The sequence below is a fragment of the Psammomys obesus genome, unplaced genomic scaffold (assembly GCF_907164565.1).
Source record: "Psammomys obesus unplaced genomic scaffold, mPsaObe1.curated_primary_1811, whole genome shotgun sequence".
Classification (NCBI taxonomy): Eukaryota; Metazoa; Chordata; class Mammalia; order Rodentia; family Muridae; genus Psammomys; species Psammomys obesus.
Genome location: NW_026585580.1, coordinates 14,817,780 through 14,827,724, shown reverse-complemented (window position 1 = coordinate 14,827,724; position 9,945 = coordinate 14,817,780).

The following is a 9,945-nucleotide window of genomic DNA, read 5'->3' as shown; positions in this document are numbered from 1 at the left end:
TGTGTGTGTGTGTGTGTGTGTGTGTGTGTGTGTGTGTGTGTGTGTGTGTGTTTGTAGGGGATTTATTAGAGTGACTTACAGGTCATGGTCCAGCTACTCTGATAATGTGAATGGCTGCCTACAAATGAAGGTCCAAGAATCCAGTAGTCGTTCAATCCATGAGACTGAATGTCTCAGCTGGTCTTCAGTATGAGACGAATGCTGAAGAAGTAGGTGCTAATGCCAGTGGAGGGATGATTAAGAAAAAAGAAATCACTCACGGGTGTGCCCAGGCTTTTGGGTTTTAATTCCAGACACAGTCAAGCTGACAACCAAGAATAGCCATCGCAAGAGTTAAGAAAGCACCCTTCCACATACAATAAAACAATAATAATTAAAAATCGACATTAAAAAATAAATAATGGGGACCTACTACTTTAAAGAATAACATTCTAACTTTACAAAAAGAGGAAAAACATTTTCATGTGGGCATGACTAAAGCAAGCACAAAAATATGGCTACAATTTATCTCTGGGCACCATAATTACTGGTAATTTTAAAATTGCATTTTTCCATATTTTCAAAATATGCTGCATTAAATGTGTTACTTTCTTAAACAACAACAACAAAAAACAGTTATTGTTATTTGTTCACAGTATTTAGGCCCCAAAATACAAAAACAAAACCACCAAAGGCCTTTAGCTATTTTTCTTTAATTGTTCCCCTTTCTCTCTGGTGTAGAGAGGAGAGTGAAGAGATGGCTCTCTGGGTAAGGCACTCAGCATGCAAATATGAAAGTTCTAATCCCCAGCAGCCATATAAAGGGCTGGGTACAGTAGTGCATGCCTGTAATCACAGAACTACTGGAAAGTAGACGCGGGAGGGTTCCTAGAACTTTCATGGCCAGCCAGTCTAGTCAATTAGTGAGTTCCAAGTTCATTGAAGCAACCTGTCTCAAAAATTAAAGTAAAGGGTCATTAAGATGATGCAGTAGATAAAGGTACCATGCAAGCCCAGTGACTAGAGCTTGAGCCCTGGAAATCACATAAGGACAGAAGGAAACAACTCCATAAATGTTATCCTCTGACCTTTACACACAGACCATGGCTCCTGTATCCAGACCAAAAGAAAAAGAAGAAAGAAAGCAGAAAACAGAATGAACATTAAGGGTGGAAAAAGACATTCAAATCCTCCCTGTAACTGAGAAGGGCTTATCCTTCTCCAGCCCTCACCCACCATTTTCAAGGTCAGAAAAAAGTCATAAAGTGTGGGAAAATCACTAAGCCTTCATATTGTTGCCAGCATGTATATGTATATTCATAGATGTATAGACCTATATATGTACATAGGTACATTTACTGGAGCATGGGCAGGTAGCCAACCTTTCAGAGGCCACATCTGTAGCTGGGCTTAGCTGCTTGGCGGCTTCTTTATTCCTTCCACCCTTCTCCATCCCTTTCCCACTCTTTCAATCCCCTAACAATAGACAAGAGAAAAAAAAAGAGAGGAAAGGAAAGAGATCCCTGAATAAAGTCAGGAGTTGGAAGGGGGGGGGAACAACGTTAAGGTTAGACTACTTCCTGCTGATTAGGGGAAAGTTTGATCTTTACCATCATGAGATCTAATTTCTTTTTGTTGTTTTTTCTTTGCACATGACTGACAAACCATGGCCAACAGCAACCTATAGCAACCAACAACCATCCAATAAGCCCTCCTCCCCCAAATGACTAACAGCCACTAACCCTACCCATCAGGGCCCTAGCATTTATGAACCCACTGAAAAGTCGCAGAATTCCAACTGTCACACAGTCGTAGAAACTACCCGCAGCTGGCAAAATCACTTGCCTACCAGAGCACGAGGCAAATCATAGTCAGCTGCTGTGAAGCAGCCCCATATCCCCACGCCTGGGATTAAAACAAACACAAATTCTTGACAATATTTCTATGTTTTTAAAGAAACCAAAATTCCAAAATTTTCATTGCACACATTCTTGAAGAGAACTGACTCTCCCTTTCCCAGCAGTCATCCGTTAGCTCCTCAGCTAGGAGTGCAACTCTGTGAACACCTCCCCACTCCATATTTGGATTTTGCCTGGCCTGGTCTCATGCATGCTGTCCACAACGACTGAGTAAATAAAGAAAAAGATTGCAAGCTATCTCATTAGTTTATTTGCTTATTTATCCATATACATGGCATCAGTGTGCCACCAGCTGGCCCTGAGCTCCAGGTCTGTTTGGCTCAGCTTCTGAATGCCTGGAATTTCAGACATGAGTCACCGTCCCAAGAAAATTCCTCATGCATAATTACGAATTTTATTTCTAGTGTGTGTATGTGTCCCTGCACGCAGGTTCATATGTGAGTGCAGGTGTCCACAAGACACAGTCCTGGCTTCAACCCTCACCTTCCGCCTCGTGGAAGAGATATCAGGGTCTCTCTGCCTCTGTCAGACCAGGCAGGGCTTGAGCTTCTGTGGGTGGCCGTGGATGGGTGTCTTGTTTCTACCTCCCATCTTGCCCTAGAAGCGCCAAGATCACAGATGTGCACTATGGCGTCTGACCTGTAATTTAGGTCTTCATGATGATACAGCAACTACTTCACCCACAGAGCCATTTTCCTAGTAAATATTTCCATCTACTACACATTCAGTTAACTGTTTTTGACTATTCGAAATAAAATGTCATTCAAATTAACTTTGCTCTTTTAATTTTTGTCACTTTAAAGATTATCGTCATGAGCATCATATGTGTGTGTACCTGAGACTGAATCTGAGGTTAGGCGAGCAGTCTACCACCAAGTTTCACTCCAGCCATGATAACCATGATAATCAGGTATGAACATGACTCAGCTGGATTTGGTCCGCTAAGACATGGTCATGTCACAGAACTAAAATGGTGTTAACATGGAGAAAGCAGGCTTGGATGTTGCAAATCCTACATTCCTTTGCAAACTGAGGGCTGGGTAAAAGTCTGCAGCCAGCAAGTGCCTGTCAGGTTTTTTCAACGATTTGGATGATCATTAATACTCCGGATTACATTTTTTCTGTTAGTGGTGTTCAGGGTCAAGCCTGGAGCCTGGAGCCTGCTGGGCAAAGTCTCTGCCACTCGGGTACTGCCAGCCCAGTAACGTATTTTTAAAGTAAGGTGTGGACATTGTTCTTTTTTCTTCTACATATCACACTGTGACACATTTACAAGGCTAAAGCACAGGGTAAACCCAGCTTCTGTGTGCACCAGGAAACCAAAAACAACCTGTGTGACTCACTTACTGCAATATTAGCCTCATGGCAGTAGTCTAGAGTGGAAACTTCCATACCTCCTAGGTATGCCCAGGCTACTTACACAGTTTTCCAAACAGCCTGCGTTCTAAAACTCCATTTTCCCTCCCACCTCCTCCCTCCAGCCCCAACCACTGGGCTTTTGCTTGCATGGTCCAGGTGTATTAAGAACACTGCTAGGGCTGAGGAGAGCATTCAAGGTGAAGGTGCTCTCTGCAAAGCCCGACAGCCTGCACTCCCTGGAACCCGCATGGCTCCCTCAAGCTGTCCTCTGACCTCTGACCCCTCACACTGTGACCTGCGCACCCTTCCCCCAATGCACATGCATAAATGTAAAACAAACAAAACAAAACAAATGCTGTTAGATTTCCACCAGATTCCTAGCTGAGGGGGCCGGGGCATGATTTTTAGACCTGCGGTATTTGAAATCTTATGATGTAGTTTGTAAATAGCGAATCAGAAATCTCTAACTGGAGCCAGGATCCCAAAAGCCTCCCTGAAAGCTCAGGCGGCAGGAGAATGCACTCATTCATAAGCTCATCCCAGGCGCCAGGGAGGGCTCCGCTGCCATCCAGGCAGGCAGCACACACAGGGTAATTCATTCCCGCCGAGCGTGGGGTAAGATGTGAATTATTCATGGATTCCTCCACATCACCCTCCTGTTGAGATCAGGGTGGGACCCACATCCTCCTGGCCCTCCTGCTGAGTATCCAGACACAAACAGGGTCAACAGCCTGTCCCAGCAAGGGCAGGGCAAGCCACTGACACCTAGCTGGCCGCTACTGTTCATTTTCCTTGTCTATCTGACAAGTCAGTGGATACAACCGGCAGCAAAGCCCACAGCTCTAGATAACTTACCACACTGATGTAAGAACTTCTGGGTGCCACGTTAACCGTAAGGCAGCCTTTGTAGAGTTCTCAAAACTGTCCGTTAGTCAGACAGAACAATTTGGTACAGAGCCCAAATAGTTACACTGAGGAAGGCCTTCAGCTGTGAGGCAGGCGAGCCTGGTGGAGGCTGCATCCAACCAAGAGCCTGGACCTCTCTGCCAGGCCAGTGGCTGCCAAGTACCCAGCAGGTTGTAGCCTTGCTTTGCCACCAGAGGTCCTTGATGGTCCCTCCTGGGCTGGACAAGATATGCCACACCCCTGGACTTGAGGGAGTGGTACAACCCCCTCACCCAGACCTGGTTACAAGTGGGGGAGGAGAGAATGTGTGTCTCTGACTGTGGGTGCAAATATTCATCTATGTTTATGATTGTGACGAGGAGGTCTCTGAAACACCTGTCTCTGTGTGCATCAGAGGATGAGAGCCCCTGTATTTTGGGTACCTCTTTGTGTGTTTCTGTTTGGTGGTGGTGGTGTGTGTGTGTGTGTGTGCCATGCCACAGCATGCATGTAGAGGGCAGAGGGCAACCTCCCCTGGCAGTTCTCAGTTTCCAGATGGCTTGAGGCAGGGTCTCTTGTATGCTACTGTGTGTGGCAGGCTAGCTGAGATTCCCAGGGATTCTCATTCTCCACCTACCATCTCATCACAGGAGGGCTGGGAGTGCAGATGTGCCTGGCCTCTACGCAGGACACCTGAACGTGGGGCCTCACACTTGGGCAGCCTGTGTTTAGCCACAGAGCCTTCCATCCACCCCACAGATGGGGGTTCTCGTGGGAAGAGACTCCAGCCTCTACTGCTGCGTGTGTTTCCTTCCACAGTGTATGGCAGTTGTACCAACTATAGTTTCCAAAACCAGGTGCCTATTTACCAAGTCCCTGATTGTTCCAATTGCTCTTCCCACGTTCTCCTGAATTCCTAAAGTCTTCTGGATGGTACGTGGAGAGAGGAAGCATGAACAAGAGGAGGGCTGACCCTTCTCTGATAGCATCTCTAAGAAAATGTGGAACCATTTTCTTCCCTACCGTCTTCTGTGCTGCCAGGGTGCTGCCAGCATGACGGAAGCTCGGGAGAGGAAAGAGGCTCGGGCCAGAACACCCTCCTGTTTCCAGACCCATCTACACCATGCGTGACAGCGACCTCACCCTGTCTCCACATCCCACCGTCTTTGGGAGTACTCCTTTTTTTTTTTTTTTTTCTTTTCTGAGACTTGTTTGCATATGACATTTTAAACATCTGTAGAGCTAGTTCTTCCTCCTCTGCTCCTCTTTCTGCACCACCCATCGGCCCACCTAAGCCTTCCTTCCAGTACTCCCCTGTGCCCTGCCTATCACTGGCATTCTGTGTTCTACTACGCCACGTCCCCACCAATGGCCCCTTTCTAGCTGCATAGAGTCTACGTGCACTCCAGAGCACACACGCAAATCCAAGGATTCAGGGATACGATCCGCACATGAGTGAGAACGTGCAACACTCTTTCTTCTGGATTAGGGCTACTTCTCTCAGGGTAACATTTCGTAGTTTTGTTTATAGCCGAATATAATTCTGTAAAATACAGGCACCACGCTTTCATTATCCAGCGATGAATAGATGGGCACCTGGCTGCTGCGAACAGAGCAGCAGTAAACATGGCTGTGCTTGTGTCTCTGTCTTGGGAAATAATCCTCTGAGCCTGTGTGCAGAAGTGGTATAGCTGTGCCATATGGGAGATCTATTTACGTTTTTTTTTAGGAACTGTCACACTGATTTCTACTGTGGCTGCACCAATTGGCACACCCACTAGCGGAGCATAAGGGTTCCCAGTACCCGAAACCTTTAAGCAGAATTTAGGTAAGTGACCTTTTGACTTTCACAGACAGTTTGTTCAGTGTTTTGTTCTTTTCCTGTCATGATGATACACAGATTAATTCTGGGTAACAAGAAGTAGATCCAGATTGCTCTTTATTTTTAGTTGACAAAAGCCACATATTTACAGTACAAAACATATTTTTTATGTATATGCGCATTATGAAATGGCTCCACCAAGCTAAGCACCCACAATCTATTCTCTTAGCTTTTTTCAAGCACACAATATTGTGTTTATTGTTCCATTGCTGTGTTGTTCACCACGACCGATGAAAATCTTATAAAAGAAAGCATTTAGGCTGGGTGTGGTGGTTCACGCCTTTAATCCCAGCGCTCAGGGAGGCAGAGGCAGGCAGATCTCTGTGAGTTCAAAGCCAGCCTGGTCTACAAGAGAGTCTAGCACAGCCACGGCTACACAGAGAAACCCTGTCTCAAAATAAACAAACAAACAGAAAGAAAGCATTTAGTTGGGGGCTGGCTTACAGTTTCAGGGTTTTAGTCCATTATCATCATGGTGGGGAGCATGGCAGGAAAATGGTAGGCAGTAGGAGTAGTTGAGAGCACACCATCCTGATCCTCTGGTGGCGGGGGGAGGGGGGGCACTGGGCTTGACGTGGGCTTTTGAAACCTCAAAGCCCATCCCCAGTGACACGCCTCCTCCAACAAGGCCACAGCTCTCAATCCTTCTAATCATTTTAAATGATGCTACTCCAAGTGAACAAGCATTCAAATATAGGAGCCTATGGGGACATTGCTATTCAAAGCACCACAGACACATCATTGTTAATTCCAGTCATCAAACTGTAACTAAATTTCTTGAATTTCTTCCTCGCATCTAACAGGCAGTTTGGTTAACATCTATCCTTTTCCCTCCCATTCTCCTGCTTCTGGGCTTGGAACCCATCACCCCAATCCCTGCTGGTAGGGGTTCAGTCTTCTCAGGGTCCACACAAGACTGAGATCCTGCAGTAGGGGACTTGGCTTACTCCGCTTTGCCCCACGTTGCCAAAGGCAGAATTTGCCCCTTTAGTGTGTTTCACCTCTCATACACACGTTTATCTACTCAGTTACCCATCGATGAACATTGATCGCCTCTGCATCTTGACTGCTGTGAATAATGCCACAATTAATGTAGGGATGCAGATGTCTCTTCAACACCCTGATTTCATCTCCTTTGAAAAAGTACCCAGTAGTGAGATTGCTGGACCAGTAATCTCAGAGGGTGACTCCAGCTTCGGTTCTCTGAGGAACCTCCATTCTGTCTCCCACAGTTTACTAATCTAGCACTGACAGGGCAGTGGGGTCCCCTGCTTTCCTCACAGAGTGTTCTTCATTAGTGCTCACTGGGCAGAATTTTGGGAACTGCACTTATTAAATGTTCATGTGCTTTTGGGCAACTGAAAGGAGACAGTTGCGTTTTCAGGAACTAGACTGAGGAGTGATCAGTGAGGCAACATTTGCACTCCTGCAAGTCCCAGCACATTGCAGGATGCCGTCTGCTGTCACCCACGGTAGGGTCATCCACCCGAGGACGGTGTGGAGGGCCAGCTGACACTGGTCGGGGTGGGTGGCTGACCACATGGGTCCCATCCACTAGACCACTTTCTGTATTTTATACTGTCTCTGGGTGGAAATGTCCCTTCTATGTGTTTAGAATTCGAGGTGTCTGGTTGCAACTACTGAGTCTTGGAGTGGGTGGGACTTCCTGTGTGTGGCTAGTAACCCCAGTAAAGGAATTTCTGTCATGACCTCCTGCCCCTTTGGGAATAAGAGAACAGGCTAATCTTTTAGGATTTAACAGGTACATGTTTGCCTCTTTGTTTTGTCTTAGGTAATGAATACATACATTTTCGGTTTGTTTTGTTTTGTTTTGAGATACGGTTTCATTATGTAGCCCTGGCTGGCCAAGAACTCACTCTGTAGCTCAAAACTCAAAGGCCAACCTTTGCCTCCTGAGTGCTGGGGTTAAAGATGTGGATCACCACACCAGGCCTTGTTTTTGCAATCCCCTAAACTGACTATCTCCATAAAGATATATTTTATGCTATGACAGTTTTTGTTCTCAACTTGAAATGACCTAAAACTCCCCTGGGAAGAGAGTGTAGAAAAGGGTTTGTCTATATTGGGTTGGTTTGTGGCATGTCTGTTGGGAGATGTCTTAAGTTAATTAATACTGGACGACCTAGCCCACCACGGGTGTCACCAGACCCTAGGCGGGGAGTCCTGAACTGTTTAAAAAAAAAGGGGGGGGGGAATCAGTGGGCACAAGCAAGAGAGTGAGGATTCAAGCATCTGCTCTCTGTTCTTGATTGTGAGTGTGATGTGACTAGCTGTTTTCAGTTCCTACCGCCTTGACTTCCTGTCTCTAATGGACTGTACCTTAAAATTCTAAGCTAAGAAACAAACAAAAAATCCCTTTCCTCCTCTAAATTGCCTGTGTCACAGTGTTTTTATCACAGTAACGAAAAAGTAACTGAGACACATGCTACTAGATGCTGTCAGACTATGCTGTAGCCAGACAATTTGTGACCTTAGTTTTGTTTAGCAGCCCTAAACTCCAGCTTAGTGTGTGTGTGTGTGTGTGTGTGTGTGTGTGTGTGTGCGTGTGCGTGTGTGTGAAAGCATCAAGACATACAGTCTGAAAGCTAGTTTGTATTCTGGGGAGACATGGCCACCCCACCCAGTAAAAAACATCGTAGTCCACGACTTTCAGACACCCCAGGGCTTCCTGAACCCATGTCCAAGTATATTGTGCTCAGGGGCTGCGGCTGACTCTCTGGCAGCTCCGGGCCTCAGATACACTTCCCTAGATGCCTTACCACACAGAAACACCTGACAGTGTCTGAATGTCCCAGGGATGAGCTATCTTGTCGTCTTCTGCTCAGCATGCCCAGGCTTTGTCTTCCTTTGTGCTCGTCGAATCTCTGTGGTAACTGGAGTAAGGGTTCTAACAATCTGCCTCCTGGACGCAGTGGGTAGAAAGCTGTGCCCCTGGCCAGTGCTGCCCACTCACCTATCTTTACCATGCTTCACTATTGGGCCAATGTGATGCGCATTTGGCTGCTTAGTCACTTTCTCTGAGGTGAGGAAGAAATAGATGCTCAGAGGCCCCCAAGGATAGGCAGAGCGGGGGTGGGGGTGGGAGTGGGGGTGGGGTGTCTCCCAACCAGCTGGGAGGCCATCTCCTCCTCTCTTCTCCTGGAGCTTCTAATCCAAATCCCTCTTCTTTACTAAGTTTTGTTCTAATTGAGTCCCGCCTCTTGCCACCAACACTGTCCTAATTATCACGCCACGCTGCCAACAAAAACAAGCTATGGAATTCTCTGTCAGGGCTGTACACCCAAAGACCTTTTACAGTTCACACAGGGCGGGTATTTCTGTCTCCCAGCCAAGATGGCACCGCCACGGGTCATTGCTGTCTGTAATCACAGCGTGTGACTTAGAGAGCTTCTCTGTTCACGGGTGCTGGGGGGCGATCTTTCTTCTTTAAGCACTTTAAATTTGAGGGCAGGGAAAGGATTTTTGGTGGTTGTCAAAGAAGATATCTAAAAGTAGTCTATGTTTCTTTTCTTCAGGATTCATCTTTTCTACACACTCCCAGACAGTCTTCCAATGTATTTATATTAATTATCTTCTCAGCAGTAGTAGGAGAACCCAGCCACCTCTTATGTTCATTTTTATTTTAGTCATTTTCTATCAGTAGACAGTAGCTATGTGGATATCACATTATACTTTTAGTTTTCATTTTCCTAATTACAAAGAAGCTTTTGTAGTATTTTGATTTTTTTAAAAAAAATTTATGGGTATGTGCAGGCATGTGTGTTTGAGTGTGCGTGTGTGCGTGCATGTGTGTGGTTTTACAAGTCTGGGTATGTATATGTGGTACCTGCACAGTGGGTGTGGTGGACCACTGAGCTCAAGTCTTCTGGAAAAGCAGCCAGCACTCTTGACCTCTGAGCC